The sequence below is a fragment of the Tupaia chinensis genome, unplaced genomic scaffold (genome assembly GCF_000334495.1).
Source record: "Tupaia chinensis unplaced genomic scaffold, TupChi_1.0 Scaffold000578_2, whole genome shotgun sequence".
In the NCBI taxonomy this organism is placed as follows: Eukaryota; Metazoa; Chordata; class Mammalia; order Scandentia; family Tupaiidae; genus Tupaia; species Tupaia belangeri.
In genome coordinates, this window is record NW_006160094.1 from 5,993,664 (window position 1) to 6,002,037 (window position 8,374).

The following is an 8,374-nucleotide window of genomic DNA, read 5'->3' on the forward strand; positions in this document are numbered from 1 at the left end:
CGGGTCACAGCATGTTCTATGTCTTCAGACTATGTTTTTGCTTCTTTGTTTACCTTGTAATATCTTCTTGGTAGCTGGATGCAATGTCCTGGGTAACAAAGATGTAGAAAAATGTGTTTTTGTTACATAATGATGGGGTGTAAGAGGAGGGGGACATTAAATAGTCCAATGATTAGGGCTTAGTCTTTCATGGAGCCTGTGCCTTCACACTGAACTTCACTAGTGTTTCTCAGGTCTCCTGCCCCCCCCCCTCCTTAAATGAGACAGCATGGCCGGAGTGAACTGAAATTGGGCATTTCCTTTCCCTAGTGTAAAAGCAGGAAGTACCGGAGTGTGGTATTTATTTTCTCCCAAGTAGAGGACTTGACTTGGTTGAAGTTGAGTGTTTACTTTCCCCCCATGGAGGGGAACATGCTGGAGTTGAATATTCCTTTTCCCAGATGAGTAAGGCTCTGATGAAGTCTTAATAGTTTAAGTTCTGATAAATATTGTCTCTTACAGGCAGGTCTTGATAATAATAGAATGCTTTGGGTTATTTCATAATAGTTAATTTGCCCCTTCTGCTAGAAGCACAGGATTTTTCTCTGATATTTGCTGTGAGGTCCTGATAGAATTTCTGGAAGTAAAACTCCCAAGAGTGGGGATTTCCTTTAGAATGGTCCCCCAGGAGTTTGTAACTTTTAGACTTGTCCACTCTGAGTTTCTAGCAGTTTGTCAGTCACAACTCAGGGTTTTCTACTGGACTGATTCCTATAGTAGTTTTTGCTCATGGATTTCTGTTCCAGTAAGTTGTGGTTCTCTGTATTTGCTTGCCTGTTTCTTCAATTTGAAGGGCAGAGGTTTGCTGTGACCCCAACTTCTCTTATAAGTCTAAAACGGGTTATTGATATTTTTAGTCTATTTATTTAGTTTTACACTTGTTGTTAGATTGGAGGATATATTTCTAAGCTCCTTATATGCCCCATCGGAACAGGAATACCTTTATGAATGCCTATTAGCTTTCTCCTAAAGACTCTGAATTCACTTAATTATCCCCATAGTTTTCTTAGGGTTGAGCCCCATGCTATAGCTTCAATTTTGCCACCTTTTATCTTTTTAATGTGTCCCCTAAAGTTTATGCATTGGAAACTTGATTCCCAAATGTGGCCGTATTTGCAGGTGGAGACCCATGGGAGGTGTTTGGGTCTTGAGGGTACTAGCCTCATGAATGGATCGATGCTGTCATTGCATGAATGGTTTTATCATTGTAGAAATGAGTTCCTTTATAAAGCATGAGTTTGGACCCTTTAATTCTCTCTTGCTTTCTGTTTTCTGCCCTAGGATGACACAGCAAGAAGGTTCTTGTGCAATGCCAACCCCTTGGTCTTGGACCTATCAGCCTCCAGAACAGTAAGCCAATAAATTCCTGTTAATGCCGTCCATTACAGTGATTGTACAAATCTTTGACAGTTAAGTAGCAGCACCTGGATCTGTTGTTTTATCCCCATTTCTCGAATAGCACTGCCTACCAACAGCCCCTGCCTCCAGCAGACAACCCCTGGTCATCCGAGTGATACCTAGGTCTTGTTTACTATTGTATTTCTCTCGTTCTGGTAAGTGGAGTAGCTTCTGACCTCTCTCATGAAAACAGTGACCTGGCAAAATTTTCAGTTTACTCTGTTCGAGCCCATCCAGTTATCCCTCCCTTTGACTGTTTTATTCATTGGTTGTCAGAGCAGTACGAGCATGTTTACTTCACCTTCTTGGGCTGTTGTTTTTTTTTTTTCGGTCTTCTACAATCCATTCCACCAATGAACTGGCAATGTCCCTCATGATTCTTCCTATGGTGACAAATCTTGTATCGTGGGAGAGTGCTTCAAAGTCATAAGCTGCCTTCTCCAACGCTGTGCTCTGTCTCACGTCATCCTGCACCCTCAGACTCTGAGGCAGTGGAGGAAGACCCTGTGGCGGAGAAGAATTGTCTTAGAAGGCACCTGCTTCAGTTGAGACTTCTGTGTGATCTATAAGAAATGGGAATGATATATTTTAATAGGGGGAGTGGGCCACTTTGTTAGACCCAGAAGATCTGAGGGAAATCGAAGAATTAAAGAAGGTTATGAGCTACACATACTCAGGTATTCCAATCCCAAGTCTCAGTATCTCACTAATTCCCCATTTGGACACTCACATTGGCATATTAGACCTGGCAGGGCTGAAAACTTTCTCTGAAGCTTTATTACTCTTGAAATTAAATCCTGAGCCTAGTTCTCTGCTCTGTTTGCCTTCTAGCTATAGGAAAATCATATCAAGGAGATCCTCTGGCTTTCATATTTCGCCTGAATAAGTAATTAACCTCCCCAAGTCTGACATTATCTCTTTGAACAAATCATTGGTGCTTAGCAACAGCTGCCAACCTCATAAATCCTTATATTTATCACTTCCTTTCCAGCGAGTGTAATTCAGCAGCCAGCACATCTCCTTTCACTGGCCTCCTCTCCGTGAGTTAACATTAGTCAGAATTCAGAGTCGGAAAGCTACTGAACCACCATCACAAGTGAAGGGGTCTTTATTGACAGGCAACCAGGTTCGAAATCCCCTTTAGAGCCTTCTTCCTAGGACCTTTCTTGGAATTAGGAAAGAGAACTGAGACAGAGTTGAGTGATACAACGTACACTGTGGTGCGCTACCTGGATCCTCCTTCAGGACTTGGCACTCATTGCCTGTGTTGCTGAGAGTTGCCCCTGATGTCTCCAGAGGAAGTCTCTGCTCAGGATCTTTCCTCTTTTGCAAAAGAGCTGCCCATGCAACAGTGCAGGTTCTGGTCAGGAATAGCTTGCATTAAGGGATGTTCCCTGTGGGGGTAGAGAGGCCTAGGACCCCTTGCCTTGATTCAGGACAACCAGCAAAAGCCACTTCAGCTCTGAACTCCTTGTGGGTCTGGATAAACCCTTAGATGCAATTGCATTGTTGTTAAAAATACTCACCAATAATGACTTTGCACACAAATCTCTGATTCCTTGGAATTCACACCTGAGCCATATACACTAAATTTGTCAGGAAATACTCTGGAGAAATAGAACTATGAGGAGATGAGGAAGGCAGCATGGATGAAGGAAAGAGTTGGCACACAGTGCAGCTTCAAATGCAGCCTAAGGACTCCTAGGGGGGACTTCTGACACTGCAGCTAGAATTGCCCTTTAGAATGTTCATAAATTGCATTAAGGGGGTCAGGCCAGTGATTGGTCGTAGGCTTTCATTTGGGAGAGATGAGATTATGGGCTTGAGTGATGCAGTTGAGGCTGAGAAGCTTTCCTATGAGGGACTCAGCTGTGAGCACCAAGAGCAAATGGTCCTATAAGCTGAGAGATAAGTCCATTGGCCTCTAACAGGGATTTTGGAAGAGTACCACACACACCATGTGTAAATGCGTGTGTTTAACATTCTATATCAACTAACAAAATATTAAAATGTGTAGACTCTAAATGACTACAAGCATAATTCAGTATCAGTTTCTCTGCCCTTAAGACCTGTAACCCTAGCCAACACCTGACTGCAGTACTTGTGAAAAAGTCCAGTGTTTTCTTGGGAAAGCAGGGTATGTTCTCTTAGTTAACTATGGCCCTGACCTGATTTATAAACTATTGCACCAGACGTGACAGCTAATTCTATGTGTCAAGCTGGCTGGTCTATAGCAGCAAGATACTTGGTCAAATATGAGTCTAGTTATTGCTGTGAAGGTACTCTTTAGGTGGGATTAACATTTAAGTCACTAGACAGTGAGCAAAGCAACTCCATAATGTGATAGACCGCATCCAATCAGCAGAAGGCCTTAAAAGACAAACATGGAGGTCCCCTGAGGAAGAGGGAACTTTACCCAGACTATCTTCAGATCCAGCGAAAGCATCACCTCCTTCCCAGATTTTAGCTTGCTGATGTGCCCTCAGGATGTTGGGTTTACCAGTTATCTGCACTGAGCCACAGTGCAAGGGCCACTTCCCTAAGGTAAATGTGGCTCTCTATGTGTGTGTACGTGTATACACGGGTGCACACACACACACACACACACACATCCTATTATAAATATATCTGTGTGTGTGTGTACATGTACACACAGGTGCACACACACGCACACATGAACATCCTATTAGAAATCTGGCTGTCTGTCTACGTGTGTGTGCACTTGTACACACAGGCACATGTACACACGTGCACACCCTATTATTAATCTGGCTGTCTATGTGCGTGTACATGTACACACAGACACACACACATGCACATCCTATTATAAAACTGGCTCTCTTTGTGTGTGTGTATGTATATACGGACACACACACACACGAACATCCTATTATAAGTATGGCTCTCTTTGTGTGTGTGTATGTATATACAGACACACACGCGAACATCCTATTATAAGTATGGCTCTCTATGTGTGTGTACTTGTACACGCGCACACAGATTATGTACAACTGAAAAGAGATTTTATAAATAAGCATAGAGGTCAGAAGAAACTTTTCAGTCTTTGGGACTGTGAGGCAAATGGCTTAAATATGCAGAAAAAAGGACAAGAACGACGTAAGACATTGTAAAAAGTTGAATATACAGGTAAATTGAGTCCAACGAGACGGGAGAGGGAGAGACTGGGGTAGTGATGTGGGAAGAGATCATTTTTTGAAACTGCCAAAAGACATTGAGCCATAGATTCAACAATCACAGAGAACTTTCAGCAACATTACACAGAAAAACCCACAGCTAGGCAAAAACTGTAAAACTATTGAGAAGCAGAGGAAAAGAGAACTTCTTAAACTTACCTAGAGGAACAAGGACGCTTCCCCTTCAAAGGAACACAAGTATGTCTGACAGGTGTCTGACAGCTAACTTCTGAACAGGGGACGGAGACGGGAGCGTTTGTCCAAGGCCTGAGAGAGACTAAGCGTCCACCACTCTCCCCTTCCACGCACCACACGAATACGAAGGATTCCTTCAGAAACACATTTCCAGGTGGAAGGAAGGGTATGAATGAAGGATGAGGGAATAATTCAGGTTAACTATGCGAGAAACTATAAATGAGTATCATCTACACAAGAAAAGAATGTCTCCTATTGTTTGAAACATGGAGAGAATAAACATACATGATGGCAGTAACACAAGATTACCGAGAGGATGAGCGCGGTGAGGACGTAGGAGAACTTTCACCTGAGATGTGGCTGGGTATGACTTGCAGTCAGGAGTGGTAACTTAAACACAGATCGTGGACTGAGCTTGTGGCACAGTCATTATGTCCGTGCAGAGACGTGGGGTCCCACATGGCCGGCCACAGGTCAATTCTGGAACCATTGGTTTGAGAAACACCTTGGGTATGTGTGTTTGTGTGTTTCAAACTCTAACAAGATGGAGAAATGTGGAAAAGGGAGTCCAGGCCTCACTGGGGAGAGCATTCTCCCTCTTGCTGGTGAGCACACATGCCCTCTAGCAATAAAACGTAACAAAAAGAATTCAAATTGCAATCCCTAAAGGAACCTCTAAAATGATTGTAAAAAATGCATAACTACCAAGTTAGCAGGGAAAATTTGCAATAGTAAAAATATTGAATATAAAGAAAATAAGAAGGGAGAGAAAAGTGACCCACAGTAAGATACAAAGTGATGGAAAAGAGACACCACACAAAAACTAACTTAAGGAAAGATGCCAGGACAGCTAGTGGAGTGGTGGAAACACAGCTGGACCCATGTGGGAAAGGTCTGGGTTTGTGTCCCAGGACCGCACGGAGCACACCGAGCAGGTACATGTCCTCGTCATGGGGCTGGCTGAGGCTGAGGGCGACTGCAGTGTGACACGCCTGTCTGTTAGGGTGTCTCTCTGTCTCTGTCTCTCACTCTCTCTTTTTCTATCATAGAAAAAACTAAGTAAATAAAAAATAATATTGGTATGGCTTATACTAATACAGTATAAAGTAGATTTTCCTTTTTTTTTTTTTTTTTTTTTTGGAGAGGTTTTTTGCTATAGGGCGTGTGAGTTCACCAGAAAGCCAGAGAGAGAGACAGAGAGACAGAAAGCAAGAAATCTCCCCCCAGGGGAGATGGCCACACCACAATCCCTTCTCCATTCTCCTCTCAGGATCTTGGGCATGCATGCACAAGAGCCCGGCGTGAATTTAAGCCACCAAGTCCAGGACTCGAACCACGGTCAACTACATGGGAGTTCAGCGACATAACCATTACACTAACTACTGGTCCCAGTATAAAGCAGATTTTAAGGAATTAAGACTGGTATTCATTTTAAAAGGACATTTTATGAGGCTAAAAGATAAACACTAGAAGATATATAATTCTATATTTGCATATTCTTAATAATGCAGCCTCAAAATATGTACAGAAATAAAATTAGAGGCATATCTGCAGCCAGTCAGAGAGTTTGATACACTTCTCTCAGTAACGAATAAAACAAGCAGACATAACATATAAAATATACAGATTAGGAAGACTCAGTTAATAAAGATCTAATTGAAGAACACTTCACTAAAGAAGATGTTCAAATGGCCCAAATGTATGAAATTATGTTCAACACTTTCAATCACCAGAAAATAAAAATTAAGATCACAAGATAAATGCCTACACACCCAAAAGCTCAGCTGGAAAAGACCAACAACAATTGTATCCACACAGTGTGTTGGTGCAGGTGCAATTCACATATGGTGTTGGTTGGAAAGTAAATTGAAACAATCACTTAAAAAAACTCTTAGACATTATTAATTGAATTTGAACATGCACATGGCCTAGAGTTTTGCACCTAGGGTAGAGCCAACAGAAATACATGTGTATTCTGTGCATTTTTGCAAGAAGCATATATGGATGTTCGTAACAGAAACCGTTTGAAGGCAAAAGATGGGAAATAACTGAAATGCTCCTCTTTAGTAGAACTGGAGAACAAATTTGGATTTCATCATGATGGTAATGAATGATGAACAGAAAGAATGTGTGAACCAAATCATGCACAAACCTAAAGGGGTGGCCCAAACACAATTACAGGTGAAAAAAGCCAATTACAAATCATTTAAATCATGTCATTCCATGAAGATAAAATTCAAAAATAAAGTGTAGTCTTTTTTTCTTATTGTTGTTGTTAAGAGAAGTTTTTGCTAAAAATAATAAAAATGATAAATTTTAAGAATAAACTACGTAAGTCCTAATGGAAAGAAAAAAAGAAGTTCCATAGATTCCTCTGTGAATTGCCCTAGCACTGCTTTTGTTTAAAGATGTGTTTCATGCAGCACGCATGACCATGTATCAGGTCGTCTGAGTCCCTTCTGGGTATTTAAAGCAGATCTTCTGGCACCTTTTCAGGGTCTCAGCCTTTTGCCTGTGGGTCGTGACCTTAAATCAGTGAGGACCTATTCTCTCCTGGTTTTATTCCTGAAGCCTATCTGTAAATCTCTTAAACAGCCCTTGAGCAGTAGATGTTTCCCCTGCCATTCACAAACTGTGGCCAGGGGGCCGCCCTTCTCTCAGGATGTCTCTCTGTCCTGTTCTTCCCAGTTGTCCCCTCGTATTAGCCATCTAGACGTGCATACGTTCCTCCTCCTGCAGCCGCATGTGGGTGTGTGCATGTTTGCACACTCGGGACGCATGTCCCCAGGCAGCCAGAACCTCTGCAGACACACAGATTTCAACATCGTTGAGTTTCTTTCTGCCTCTTGGCTATTTTCTTACTAGAAACCGTCAATTGCTGCTTGAGAGGGGCCACTCTCATTTAAAAATAGTTTTCCTATATATAGGTTAGGCTTTTGTCTGGTTTATGTCAGGCGAAATCATCACTCTGTGTGTGTGGTTCCGTACAGGTTGTATTGCTCTGTAGACTTCACTGCTTTAGAAGACAAAGGCTGGTAAAGCAGGGTTTTGTTTTTGTTTTTTATTGCTCTCTACCTGCAAAAATCTCCATTTTCTTTCTTTCTTCCTTTCTTTCATCCCAGAGGGTGCATGTGCTTGCCAGAGAGAGACAGACAGAGAGAAGAGAAGAGGGAGAAAGCAGTCTCTCACGGGGCCTGGTCATGATGCCATCCCTTTTCCACGTCTCTATCCTGTCAGAATTTGGGGCATGCAAGGACACAGAACCTGCGTGTTTATGAAGCCACTAGGGCCTGGATTCAAAGTGCATGGCTGATCATATGAGCTCTGGGTCCCTCAACCACTAGGCCATGGGGCCAGTCCCAGAATCTCTGTCTTTAATAAATAACTTAAAGTAGTGATTCCTCCTAGAGCAGAAATAGGCTATTCAACTTTTATAAAACATAGACTTACAACTTTCAAAGTATTCCTTGAGTTTTGCATAGATATGACTATGCAGTCTAGAATTATTAATAGTTATTTTCTACAGCAAAGGGAAGGGAAGAGGGAAA